This window comes from Pseudophryne corroboree, chromosome 4, assembly GCF_028390025.1.
Source record: "Pseudophryne corroboree isolate aPseCor3 chromosome 4, aPseCor3.hap2, whole genome shotgun sequence".
Taxonomy (NCBI): Eukaryota; Metazoa; Chordata; class Amphibia; order Anura; family Myobatrachidae; genus Pseudophryne; species Pseudophryne corroboree.
The window spans coordinates 497,422,595-497,431,118 of record NC_086447.1 but is presented as its reverse complement, the minus strand read 5'-3'; the positions used below and the strand labels follow the sequence as shown (position 1 = coordinate 497,431,118).

The 8,524-nt window shown below is 41.2% G+C and overlaps 1 long non-coding RNA gene across 1 annotated transcript in view; it reads right to left on the bottom strand.

The window, feature by feature from the left end:
* Positions 1-4,056: 4,056 nt before the first annotated feature.
* LOC134911546 (uncharacterized) overlaps positions 4,057-8,524 on the bottom strand; it is a 107,704-nt gene continuing 103,236 nt past the window's right edge. The window contains exons 2-3 of the long non-coding RNA XR_010176659.1: positions 4,476-4,604; positions 4,057-4,216 (exon numbers count right to left, since the gene is read on the bottom strand). This is a non-coding gene — a long non-coding RNA (uncharacterized LOC134911546). The remainder of the gene's footprint in view (positions 4,217-4,475; positions 4,605-8,524) is intronic.

Sequence of the window (8,524 nt, the reverse complement as noted above, 5' to 3'; positions counted from 1 at the left end):
CCTGTGAGTGTTTTGGGAGAGAATGTATTTTTTACAGGCGACCAAATTGCATAGTCTGTAAAAAAAACATGGGTGAAACATCTGGAAAAACTATGTTTCCTCTCTGCTAATTGGATACCCACCTTAGCCTGCTATTAGGGTTGGCTGGGATTAGGATTAGGAACAGCCCGGCGGACACTGGAGGGTGGCAGATGGCGTTCCATTCAGGGGACATTCACACACACCCCTATGTACACTGTACCCCCCCACTATATGCTGACCCTTTATATACTGCCCATACACTCCAATATTCAGCAGCCCCCACCATAAATTTATTACTTAATACCAGTTATTTATATAATGCACACATATTCCTCAGCGCTTTACAGAGAATATTTGGCCATTCACATCAGTATCTGCCCCAGTGGAGTTTACAATCTATCTTCACTACCCCATGTACACGTACACACATTCATGCTAGCTTTAATTTTTGTTTGAAGCTGATATATTTTTGGATTGTGGGAGGAAACGGGAGTATCCAAAGAAAACCCATGCAAGAATGAGGAGAATATACAAACTCCACACAGTTAGGACCATGGAGGGAATCGAACCCATGCCCTCAGTGCTGTGAGGCAGTAAATTTAACCATTATACTGTCCGTACTGCCCCTATAAACACACTTCACCCCCATACCCCTCCACATAGGGCCCCCTATATACACATGGCACACCCCTTCTCCATATAAGTCTAACGCTGCTCCTCACCTATATGGTACGCTAGCAGTAGATACCTACAAACACACAGCAGTAGAAGTTCACAAGACTTTCTCTTACCCTCCTCTGATTCTTTTCTGCTTGTAGATAATGCTGGATGCTATCACCTTTAGAGACACTTTATCATTTAAATATGTTACAGAAAAAAACTGTCCTCATCACTAAATTTATAGATGTTGCCAGTAAATAATATTTACAAGATTTGGAAATACTGAATCTGAGATACATAAATTGTATGGCAAAGTGTTTTTATATAATGCTCTTGTGAAGTAGTATAAAAGTGTATTTCTCAATAAAATAAGTACAACGATACCAATATTCATTTGTAATTTTTTAGATATAAGGGTCTATAAGTTTTTTTCCATTTACGACATTTATACTATATAGCAAAACACATGCTAGTTGTCAAAAAGGAAAATACATATTTAAACTACAGTAATACAGATGGTTTGGTAGATAGCAACTTTATAAAGCATCTGTATTGACATAGACTGAAATAGGGATTTGAAGATATATACAGTATTGCATGTTGAATGGTTCCATAAATATCCGAAGAGTGATGAACTGTATGTCCAATTGGCTCTAGGAAAATTAGCTTCTGTCAAATTTTACAATCTACTGTATGATAGCTAAAAATCTTTACAATAAAGTAAACAATTAAGAAATTGTCAGTACATATTACAAGATTATGTATTGATTGTTTGATTAACTAATTAAACTATTGCAGCTTTATCCTAACAATTGCAGCACATTCTCTTCAAAATAATGAATGCACCCCATATTCTCCATTGCAAAATTCAATGCTCCCATTCAGGACCAGCAACAGAAATCTTGGGGACCGGCAAACCTACTGTACATAGTTGTAGACAAAAATAACAAAAACTATAAGACAACTGTTAAGCATTTCTAGTGGCTGATCTTGGAATATATATAACATCACAGAATTATCTCATGCAGTCATCACTGTGATTAGCAGATGGAGTGGTGTTAGCTAACCTTACGAGTGCTGAAGGGCTGATGCTAATAAATGCACTGTTGATGATGATCACGATTGACACTACTAGCTACAGACTGACCTCTCCTGCTGTCAGTACTTAGTTTATTAGTGTGTCTATAAAATGACTTTTTAAAAGGGAAAATAACAGATGCTTGTATTAAATCAAATTTCAATTTAATTAATTAAAATACATTTTTATTTATATTTTGTATTTAATTATATTGTACATTTAACTGTTGCTTTATAATTGGCACTGTATTCTGCTGTCTGTTGCAATGCAACTGACTGAGCACATGCATGCCACTTCCTATTTTTCATGCATGTGGTTTCCCGCAGTCACATATGTATCCAATTCTGCATCAAAGTACTAAAGATAGGTACACACAACAGAGCAATTATAGGATCAGTGCACAATTTCTTGGTCAGTGTGTAATTTTCCATTCATCTCTGGAATGGGATTGGGTAGATCAGATGTTCAGATGATAAGATTCAACCTCCTGATCCCACCACTTGCAGGAGCGCTTTAATCAGTTTATCGGCTAAAAATCCTGCATAGATCTCTACAGAAATGAAATATGCTCAACGTATTCATTTATAAAATACTAATAAAATTACAGAAACACTTAAAAATCAGAAACTATACTGTCATTACTGTGAAAAACATGGGGGGTCATTCCGAGTTGTTCGCTCGTTATTTTTTTCTCGCAACGGAGCGATTAGTCGCTAATGCGCATGCGCAATGTCCGCAGTGCGACTGCGTCAAGTAAATTTGCTATGCAGTTAGGTATTTTACTCACGGCATTACGAGGTTTTTTTCTTCGTTCTGGTGATCGTAATGTGATTGACAGGAAGTGGGTGTTTCTGGGCAGAAATAGGCCGTTTTAAGGGAGTGTTTGTAAAAACGCTGTCGTTTCTGGGAAAAACGCGGGAGTGGCTGGAGAAACGGAGGAGTGTCTGGGCGAACGCTGGGTGTGTTTGTGACGTCAAACCAGGAACGACAAGCACTGAACTGATCGCACTGGCAGAGTAAGTCTCGAGCTACTCAGAAACTGCACAGAGAAGTTTTTTCGCAATATTGCGAATCTTTCGTTCGCTATTTTGATAAGCTAAGATTCACTCCCAGTAGGCAGCGGCTTAGTGTGTGCAAAGCTGCTAAAAGCAGCTTGCGAGCGAACAACTCGGAATGAGGGCCATGGTACTGTAGTTCAGAAGCATAAAGCATAAAACACAGCCTTAAGGAACATAGCAACATTTTCATTAACAGTAGCATGTAACAATTAATTTATGTTTAAAACTGATTTTTTTCCCAACAGAATAATGCTTTAAATAATTCTTGTTTCAATGTTGTTGTTTTTTTATGTATTGTGTATGCAGGCGTTTGCTCCATTGGGCTTTGATAAGAAAGTAACTTTACAGCAAATTGCCTAACAATTTTGGCTTTTGAACTACAGTACATTTTAACAGTGGCAGTATTTTAATTTTTTTATAATGAGTTTAGGTAGTTTTCTTTAGACAGATCAAGTGTCTCTGTTTTAACTAACCATTCCGCACACACATGCCTAGTTCACTTTTGCATGAGTGTTACATTTATTGATTACTAGAAGTCTAATGCTTAAGTCCAACAAGGGGTATCCAATTTCCCACGGTCAATGACGCGGGTAATTGTATCGCCGGGTGCTATCCTATTAGCCCTGGTGCAGCGTGCTTCTGCCCCCGCTGCTGGCCCTGATCACGGATTATGCTTTTGGTGCCTCAGGCACCCGAAGCATAATCTGCGATAAGCGGCTGCTGGAGCTGCGATGGCACGTGTTTTTGCCCCATCGTGGGTACATTTTTAGTCAATGAAAATGGCCTGTAATGGGATACAGCGAAAAAGGCCATCTGTCATTAATCGCGATATACATCCGTTTTCACCCGCTGTAAACGGATCGGCTGTAATTGGATACTCCCCAAAGTATTGTAGCTTTTTTAATATTATCTTTTTCGTCTCTCTATTTATTTAATGTTTTTGCTTACTGCAGTTTACATTTTAGATTTTTGTGCACCGTTGAATTTTCTGGTGTAGGGATCCAGTTGACCTTTCTTTCCCCTGCATGCACTGTCCATCAAATGTTAAAAAAATCTGTATTTTCCCTATTTCTAATATTGCCATATTGTCTTGCATTACTTAATAATACTTACTGTGGTTTTGTGCACTTAGGAATATTCTCAAAAAAGGAATATATTACTTTTGGTAAACCTTAATGTTCCACTACAATCAACAAATAACATCAGCCAAGTTGTGGTTCAGCCAAAGTTTGTATAATTTTTATAGACTGAGTTTCACATGTACTGTACATAGGTTTTGAAATATGACTGTTCCCCACCCATACTAAATGTGGATTCCTTAGTTGTTGGCTGACCCTTTGTACTGTATGGATACAGGAAAGTAGAGTGACGTTTAAGCACTTGGTGTTGTATATATCATCTGGTCAATAGGAAAAGGGAAAGAGAAGAAAAAAGTTAGTTTGACCTAAAACTATTGTTTGTTTTGGCAATTTAGAACATTAGTTTCCTCATTTTTTTATGTTTTTTAAACCTTAAACCAAAAAAAAATCTATTAAGTGTATACATGAAAATATAAGAAAATTTTACATATGAACTGGCATTATTTGATGTGTGTATAACAGATGTACATAATGCTGTGATCTTGGTTTTGCATGTAAAAATCATAATTGAAATAATACCTATCTATCCTGTTGCAGGACACATTATATTTTTTTCTTTATCAATAGTTTTCAAAAGCACATCCCTGTTTCCATGTGTTTGTTGACTTTCACGACTATCCCAGTCTGTTGTAGTCATCTCTTTCTCTGCTGTGTGCAAAATAGGTTAGTTCATTTGGGGGTACTGTATGCTGGGCTGGCAACAGAAATCTTGGGGCCCAGTACAGTGATATCTCTTGGCCCCCTCACATTTTTTTTTATATATATATATATATATATATATATATATATAATATAATTTAACGTGCAATGGAATTTGATGTGCTACAGTATATAAGAAACTGTTAATGGATAAATATATATATCTTTATTTATCTATACACAAAAATAAGTATATCTCTCCTTCCTCCCACCCATCCCACAGTCTGTCTCTCCCTAATGACTCCGTGCTGCATTCCCAGCTTCCTCATCCCAGCCCTGTATCCCCTCACCAATCCATTCTTACCCCGGGTAGAGACTCACCTTTGTTGCATTCCCCAGCATCCAGACCCTTGCACCGCACAGCAGATACAATACCCCCTCACAGCCCACTAGAAGAGCTGCCACCATATCCCATAACTGCCTGCAACAGAGCCGGACCAGGAAGAGTGGGTGCATAATTGCACCGCACAGTTACTGTGTGTGGGAGGCTCCTGTCACTCTGAGGTTGCGCCCTAACCCTATTTGGACTGGATGGCTCTCATCCCTGCCGGGCACTAACTAAAGTATCCTTGTGGCCCATCTAATCCTTGGGGCCCAGTACAGGTGTCCCCTTTGACCCCCCCCCCCTGTCGCCGGCCCTGACGGTATGTAAAGCTGAACAACTAGTCAGGTCCCTTCTTCATATTTGACCAGTGCTGCCAAGTCACAAATGTAAACAGCAATGGAAGCACATTCTCTTAATTCCAATATTCAGTTGGAAAGTGCAAGGGATATTTTGGCGCTATATGAATTATACAGAAATACTAGTTTAAAGAAAAATAGAAATAAAAAAATGTACAAAAATAAAATACATTTCTGTTGTGTTTTCAGCTGCTATTTGGAGCTGAAATTATTAGAAGTGCAGTCTGCAGCTTCCATGCCTTTCGCTTATACTGAATGTTTAACAGTACTCAGATGCCCTCTGGATGGAGAGCATATGAGGCAAACCTCAAGGCTAATAGATGGCAACAGTACAGACAGGATAATAGATTGTGAGAACCAGAACTTACAGTACTTCTTAATATTTTGGGGTATCAGAATTGGCATGGGGACTAATCCATATCCCCCCCCCCCCTCCTCCTCCCAAATATACACACAAACCTAAATCTGGATGAATGTCCATTGAAATGAGGACAGTCAGTACTGTAGTATCCATAAAACCTAAGGAAAACTACTAGAGCGACAGCTATTGATCACTGCATGATACCTTGACAGTAGTGAAGTGGTGACCAGTGTTTCTACAGACGGGATGCAATTAAAATCCTGACAGTCGGTATAACAGCGCATGAGATACTGGTGCCAGAACCCCGACACACAATGAAATGCAGACGCCGGAATCCCAAAACAGGACCGGACACAGACTACGCAATCCCAACCATCAGGATCCCGATCGTACAGATAGTGGGATGGATAAGTAGTACACTGGGGATGAGGGGGTTTAGGTTTAGGAAACACCTGGGGGACTTAGGGTTAGGGTGGGGGAGTGGGAGGGTTGGGTTTAGGGTGCGGGGAGGGGGGTTAAGTTTAGGCACCACCAGGGGTGGTTAGGGTTAGGCTGTGGAGAGGAGACGGTTAGGTTTAGGGTGTGAGGAGGGGGGTTAGGTGTAGGCACCACCTGCGGGGTTCATTTTATGAACCACCCAGGGGGGGTTAGGGTTAGGAACCTAAAAGGGAGAGTTACGGCTTATGGTAGGGTAGGAGTAGGGTTAGGCTACTTATTCCCCCTTGATGGGATTCCAACTGTCGGGTTGCCACTGCTGGTGTCCTGACTGCTGGCATCCTGACATCTGGCATTTCGTTCCCTACCCATACAGACTGTACGATCAGACTTCTGTTCAGTGCAGTTGATGCCAAGGAAATTCAACTCTCAGACTCTTCAAAACAGAGGTATGTTGACACATCCCACATTGACTTGCACTACATAGTAATCCAAAAAGGAGATTTAGGGCCTGATTCTTATTTCAAATAAAATGCATTGGAATAAACAGATCCTTACAAAATACATTGAAAAAGTGTGATCCAAATAAAATATATTGAAATAAACAGATCCATTTAAAATACATTGAAAAAGCCAGAGAACCACACAGAAAAGCAGGATACATAATACAGATGAAGCCACGCTAGTCATGGCTCCGTCTGTGACTAGGCACGCCCGCTCGGGTGCGACTAGGCAGACGCAGACAGATCGCCTAGTCACGCTGGAAGTGCACGTTTGCGATGGGGCCACTATAGATAAGAGCGGCTCCATTTGTGAATATGTTTTGGGTGCCTAATGTAATTAGAGTTCAGAATCTCTGATTGTTTGGTGTCAGTGCAGCTTCAGCTCCCCCCATATGTGACTCCAGCTACCTGTGTGTCACTCCAGCTACCCCCCATGTTTTACTCCAGCTCCCCACATATCAGTCCAGCCACCTGTATGTCACTCCAACAACACCATGGCACTTTACTTCCCCCTCATGTCACTCCAGTCCCCCACCATATCGCTGTGCCCCCCCACCCACCCCATGTCACTCCAGCACCAACGTGTGACACTGCAGCACCAGGCAAACTTACTTATTTTGTCTTCTGCCTGCAGTGCTGCTCCTGTTCTCTGTGCAGCTCCTCTAGTCTGCTGTCCTTCACTGGCGTGATGGCGTGACAGCATGCCTGCACCACCAGGATCTTCCACTTCATGCCTGCACCGCTGGGGGTCGTCTTTTTCATGTCGGCATCACCAGGGTCATGCTCATCATCCCTGAACCGCTGGGGTCCTCCTCTATATTCCTGCACCACCGGAGTCCTCCTTTTCATTCCTGCACTGTCAATGTCCTCCTCTTCAACCCTGCCGTTAGGCCTGTGAACTGGCAGTTCTGGAACGCCATTCCTGATAACAGTTTACAAAAGACCATCAGGATCGGCGTTCCGGCAGAAAAATAGCTCTGGCTGCGTCCAAAAATGCTGCTTTGAATCACCATTACAAAGCTTACTCAGACCGACCATCAGACCCAGGCAGAGGTGTCCAGGATGTCTGCACCTGCGATGCACGACTACAAAACAGGGATGACACACCCATTTTGTAGAATGGTCCCTGCTGCACTCATGCTCCGCTCCCCAAATGCTGCAGCATGACAATCATGCTGTGGCTAACAGGTAGTTGCGATCGCTCAGCAGGACCCATTCTGTCCATGTACAGAATGTGTACTGTGCATGCTCAGACCCACAAATATCGGATTAGTATGTAAATCACTGGGTTTGAATCAAACCCAAAATTTTGAGAAAGATGCTACGCTACACCTCTATGAGCAGCTCAGTCATGCCAAGTGTCTGCCCGGTCTGTTGAAGCTTGGTATATGAGGACACATCTGCATAATATTTAAGGGAGATGTATCAAAACCTGAGAGAGAGATAAAGTGGAGAGAGATAAAGTACCAATCAGCTCCTAACTGTCATTTTACAAGCTGTTTGAAAAAATTACAGAAGCTGGTTGGTTGCTACTTTATCTCTCCACTTTATCTCTCCAAGCTATGATATATCTTCCCCAGAGTGAATAAGAGAGTTGACTATAGAGGGGAACATTGAGTTTTAAGAATACTCTAAGGCAGGCATTTCAAACTCAAAATCCCAACCGGGCCAAATAACCAAGGTCTAAGATTGTGTGAGCAGCACGAAAAAGAAAAAGTCTTCTATGCCATTTTGAAAGGATTATTATCAAGAAAAACCAACAATAAAGTTTAATCAAAGAGATGTCAAGTATCAGGAAGAAAACATAAAACTTTAATGTTTTCTTCCTGATACTTGATATCTCTTTGCTGTCACCAATTTTCCAATTTCAGGAGAAATCTTATTGGATG